Source organism: Centruroides vittatus, unplaced genomic scaffold, assembly GCF_030686945.1.
Source record: "Centruroides vittatus isolate TY-2023 unplaced genomic scaffold, ASM3068694v2 contig_549, whole genome shotgun sequence".
In the NCBI taxonomy this organism is placed as follows: domain Eukaryota; kingdom Metazoa; phylum Arthropoda; class Arachnida; order Scorpiones; family Buthidae; genus Centruroides; species Centruroides vittatus.
The window spans coordinates 1,589,373-1,595,791 of record NW_027122325.1 but is presented as its reverse complement, the minus strand read 5'-3'; positions in this window follow the sequence as shown (position 1 = coordinate 1,595,791).

The window sequence follows — 6,419 nt, the reverse complement described above, 5'->3', positions numbered from 1 at the left end:
CCATAAAAAGAAGAATTTTTAAAAAATGGTAGAAATGGGATGATTCAAATGATCTGTCCGAATTCAATCCCGGACTACCTTAAGTTAGGCTATATATTAGTCTCTTGTCCCATAAAGTAATAATTTTAATTTATTTATATTCATTTTATTAAGACTAAATATTTCCGCAGTCGGTGTAAAATTATTTTTACTACAGTGGTACCCAGTTTATCCAAATCTTATTAATCCGGGTTACAAAACAATCCGTCTCAGAAGTATGAATAATAAACATACGAAAAACTTATACACCCGAAAAAATCAAAGAACTCCTAAGCACGTTCTTGCCTGAGTATAACGTTTCAGCTTGAAAGAATAGACTTGTTTTCTGTGAATCTGCATATGACAGCGATGGCCATTAATAAGTTTATAGTTTGTAACCTCGCGAGCTATTATTCATTCAACATCCATATTATTTCGCTGAGTTTCAATCACCTTCAATCTTTTGTGAAGTAAATACCGTGAAAATGACGACTAAAAGAAAAATGGCTGTTACGATGGAGAAGAATTTAGAAATATAAAATAAAATGTGTATAAACTGTGTTATGTCGTCAAAGAATTTTCCGGATTTTCGGCTATTCGGAACTGGCTTGTTTTAGCCGGATAAACAGTGTTCCATTGTATATAACATTTTTGATAAAAATTTTCATTGAATTTTAAATCGTTTGAATATTTTTAAATCTGAATCTGACAATGAGAATGAATCATATGAAGTCGTAAATGTAGCTTAACTAGTATTAAAAAATCAGAATTACGTCATACTATCGTAATAAAAAAATGTAGTAATTTTCTCTTCAGAGATTATTCTTATGAAAACCTTTGAATTATGCTGTAGGTCAATCCATACTTCATAAATATTAACATTTATCGAGTTTTATTTATTATTTTTTTATTTATGATAAATAATACAATCAATCATTTTCTTATATAAGGCTTCAAACTCGGATAACGTTTGATACAGAATTTCAAAATAAATAAATTGATAATAGATCAATATCAAATATTTATGTACATGTTTATTCGGATTAAAAGTAAAGATCTTTCTCAAAATTTCTTAAGAAATATATTTAATAATTACTGTATTTTAATAAATTAGAATTTGTTAAGATAAACAGCAATATAGTGTGCATTAGATTAAATTTAGGGTTAATGTTACCCTAGGTATACAAAATGCGGCTCGTCTCCGATTTCAGCAATCAGAAGACAGGGAACAGTGGGAACGCACGTTCTAACCTAACCTAACCTATTCTAATAATTTGGTTGCTAATAATTATGATAATTTATTAGAATATGTTAGGTCAGGTTAGAACGTGCGTCCCCACTGTCCCGTCTTCTGATTGCTGGAATCGGAGACGAGCCGCCATTCTGTATACCTAGGGTAACATTAACCAAATTTAGAGTAAATATTACCTTAACATATTTTTTTTCATTATTGAAATAAATATAATATAATGTAATTAATATAAATATTTAATTAAACATTAATTGAAAAATTATCAGTTAAAATACTGTATTTCAAATTAATTAAGGAAAAATGGCAAAAATTTTGAAAAGTGATCATATGTTGTTAACTTATTCTTAGAGAATTATGCTGCAAAACAATTATTATTATTTATTTCACAATTTTTATTATTGATGCTCCAGATTAACTTTCATTTGATAAAGACACTAAGCATAAACTAAACAGCACTTTTATCATTCATCATAAAAACGAATTATACTCTGTTTCTGTTCATCGTACGAATCATAAGTTTGGCTTCTCTTTTGAGGAATCATTTTGCACTTAACTGAAACTGTTTAGGGCATAACAAAGCAATTTTTAAAATAACGGTATGGTATAACCTAGATACACCTATCAACACAAAAAGCATGTTCCATTTTCTTGTGTTTCTAGTTCAGTACCTACTGTACTATACATATGTGTTCCTTTCCTATTTAACGCTAACAACTTATAGCGATAGTTAGATTTCATGGTTAAAAATATGAAACATATTCCCATGCAAATTACAAATGTTTTCGAATGTAACAGGCTATATTATTTGCAATTGATCAAAATCAATTCAGCAGTTGGCTAGTCAATCACATTCAACTAGTTGGCTAAGCCTGACCTAAAATAATAAACAACAGCAAATTAAATTATTCCACGGTATGCTAAAAGTGGTATACAATTAGAAGCCAGTCAGTATTTTCAGTACTTGTTTCTTTTTTTCCATATAGTATGTAGACAGTAGGTACAAGAATGTAGAGAATTATGTTCAGTCTTTGTTTATATATCTCAATTATGCAAATGTCCTCCCTCAGCGTTCCCTACTTTATATAATGACTATTGTAATATTATCTAAAAGTTTACTTAGCATTACTAATAATGCAGTGGCGTGTCGTTATTGGAAGCGGTGGAAGCGCCGCATCCACCTTCCAATGACCTTCCCTTGTATTTTCTAAAATATAAATTTTCATATTTTAACGTACTTTGAATTAATTAAAATTAATATTTTATTATAACTGCATTATATATCTTATTAAAAAATTCTATACTAGATGTGAAAAAAACGATAAGATTGATATTGTATATTTGAATGTCAGTGGCGGAATAGAAGCGCTTCCAAGACAGCTTTCAAGGCGAGAATAACTGAATGGTGTAAAGCAGCCAGAGGGCATTGCGCATGCGCTTTACAGAGCACCAACCTCAGCCGGTTTAGCTGGTGGAAACTACACACGTGTAACTCTTCCAACAATTCTATCCCTTAGCCACTGGTAGGGAGCTCCCTGACTGTTTGAATACTCTTTACTTTTTAAATCTTAATGTTATTTTTATGTACGTTTTTTTGCAAAGTTATATTTAATTACAGTATGATTAAAAGAAAATTATAATTATATTGGCAGATTTTCAGACATAAAATCTTTAGAATTTTTATCACTTTTAGATGTTTCTCATAATATTAAAATTGTTAACAATTTTTCCAAGCGTGTTTTAATTCTTTAAATTAAGTAAATTTTATGGGAAATTTTTTGATTTATCTAAATTACGTAGCGAATCGCAATATTTTTTTTTTTTTTTTTTGTCTTTTGTATGATGTTGGTTCATATGGAGATTATAGCCCTATATATAGCTTTTTTCTCCGATGAGTGTCGTAATGATTGCTATGCGACCGAAGAGCCGGCCGTTTATCTCACGGCCTTAACGTATCGCGCGGGAAACCGTGCCTTCCGGGAGGACTTTTATGGGGAACTGGCCTCCTATTCAGTCGTTATTGGCTAGGAGAAAACCCGGAAAACTTCTAGCAGCCAGCCTGTTCGAGTCGCGACGTGAACCCACGACCGAACTTCCCAGTATTTAGGGTCCGGTCACCACCGCTTTGAGCGGCAACGGAGACCACTCGAATCGCAATATTTATATTCGTGTCCGGACTATATTGACAAGTAATTCTTAGACATAAAACATATTATAATTAATGTCGATCCGAACAAAGACGCACTAAAAGAATTATATGATTTAACATCATTAATTTTTACGGTACCATCTACCAGTGGGTCTGTTGTGCGCAGTTTTTTGAGCACGGAGCGAATTCATATATTGGCCAGGAACACTCGGTCGGAGGAAAAATTGTGGTCGCTAGCGTTGCTTTCGATAGAAAAAGAGCTTTTAAATACGTTGATGGAGTCGACGACCAGCGACTTTTATCAGCGACCAGCGACATTTTTTCCGCAAAGTCGTTAATTACTTTATCTTTATGATAAAGTAATTAACGACTTTGCGGAAAAAATCGCCGAATAGAATTAGTTTATAAAAAATTAAAAAAACAAGTTTTTTTTTATCATTGTTTGTATCATATCAATTTGTATTATGTATGTATTATTTGTATTTTAGAACTAAAATACATAAATTGTTTATTTTTTCATTTCCAGTATTTGTTTAAAATTTTTGTGGAAATGTGAGGTTCCGGACAGGTCCGAACCGTCACGAAAGAACGAAAAAACGGTTAATATAGAGAAAAATTTATTAGTTTAAAAAAACATAGTTAAAAGTCGTTTGTAGTCGGACACCCATTGTTTATATCAAACTGCCAGGCAGAAACCATAAATCGCGGAAAGAAGTCGTCCTATGATCGGTGGAAGATCAAATTCGTCTTCGATTTTGACCTTTCTCGCGCTACAGGTAGATGTCGCGTTACGCTTAGTAACGAGGGACCAGCCACTCGGGAAGCGTGATTGAGGGAGAACGACCAATCAAAATGGATGAAAGAAAGAACGAAGATTGATATAATCTCCGACAATCGAGGACACCTGGCACTCGGTTAACGTTCAAAATAACCAAAACGCCGTGTGTCAACGCGCAAAAAAAAGGAAAAAAATAAAATAAAAAATTTCTCTATTGTGCCAACCTGTAACCCGTGCCACTTCGGACTTAGACCGTGTCCCCGACTCCAACGGACGAAGTCTCCCGTGCCTTACAGACTTGTCAACGCCACTTCCCGGGGTCACCTTCGATCGACCATCGAAGAACCACATCATTGCTCAAAACGTCCGAACGGCTGATTGTCCTAAAGCAAACTATTTTGTACATAGTGTATGTTTATGTTATGTTAAAAATAAACGGTTTTTGTCAGATACTTGTCTTTGTCTCTACAGCCACCACCCATGTACGAATGGACCCTAGACCATTACTGACGCGCAATTAACTGATTGCCCCTGGAAGTCGGCTGCTTACAGAAACACAGCTTCCCTATCATCAAATGCCACGGCACGCCAATGTAATAATGTGTAATTTTTGTTTTGTACACTGCATCCATCACGAAACAAATTAATTTTCTTGCTTTTTGGATTTTCCTTACGAAAATTTCTACAAAATAAGGACGCGACTTCTTTCTAGCATATCGTATAAATACTTTTTGAACTTCAGAAAATGTGGCCATTAAAGAAAAATTAAGAAAACAATCAAGCATAATAGCATTTGCACTTTAGATAGTAGTAATTACTGTGAAATAGTCACGTGACCAATATACTTTTTGTAATTGACTGTTATGGAAATGCGAGTTTGGAAATAAAAACAAAACGAAAAACGTCACATTTGAAAAAGAACAAATTTTTTGATACATTTTTCAACAGAAGAAACACCCGTTTCGGGAAAAAATATTGTAGCACTGCAGAGAAGCATATTATCAATTTGTTGGTGCTATGAACTAAAAAAAGATTTTAGAAATGCTTTTGGAAATAAGCTTTTCAATTATAATCAGACATTTAATTCATTTGGTGATTTTAAGGAATGGAAACAGAAATATGTGGTGGAAAATACCTAGGAAGATAATGAGTAATGATAAATGTATACCTGAATTGTAAACTTGTTAATTTATATACTTGGAATTTAAGAAAATCAAAAATAATGGCATTAACGGCTTTTTAAAATTTTAAATTTTTTAAACGTAAGGACGTGGGAGTCAGAAAAAACGCGACGTAAAAGTGTAGAATAAAAGTGTAGAATTTCCCCAAATATAGAATTGAGAGGTCAAATGGGTCACCAACACTTATGTGATTGCATAAACACTTTTTCAAAAACATTATTCCTCTGCTTAAAAAATCTTCAAGTGTTGTGTATATTTTCTCTTTTGCTTCCTTCGATAGTCAAAGAAAAAACATATACAACACTGGATTGAAGAATATCAACAAGTAGTTACTTCTATGGGAAACCATAGTATATTTATGTTGTATGCTCTATAAGCCATATTAGCGTACTTACGAGATGCCACTGGTTACTCTAATATCCGGTTAAAACTCTTCAAATTATTTGATTTTCTCACATACAGAAAAATAGAACAAATGTATTTCAGATTGAGGTTTATATTATGATCTTTCTTCAGTGTCTTCTCATAATACACCCGATTCACAATATAGTAGGTGATAAAATACTGCACATTAAAAGATTTACTAAAACATTCTGGAATACATTTTGTTAGATTAAATATAAATATATGCATAAAAAGTATATATGTTACATAAATATGCATTACATAAATATACATTACATAAAGATAAATAAAACTGTTATAAAAATTTTAGTACAAGACATTGAAGGTGGATCTTAATATAAACCTCAATCCAAAATGCATTATGTTCTGTATGTGAGATAATAAAATAATTTGGTCAGTTTTAACTGTAGTAACCAGTGACAATGCACAAGTACACTAGCATGGCTTATAGAAGATACAATATAAACAACAAGAAAAAAGAATTAGTGGATTTTTATGAGAAAAAATTTATTTAAAAATCAATAATTGTAAGAAAACAGAAATTGGGATCATCATACTATATAATTCACTATTACACATTTTGATGGATAGTAAATTTCATATTCTGCAAAGTTTTAGAGAGAAGTCAACAAATTAAAT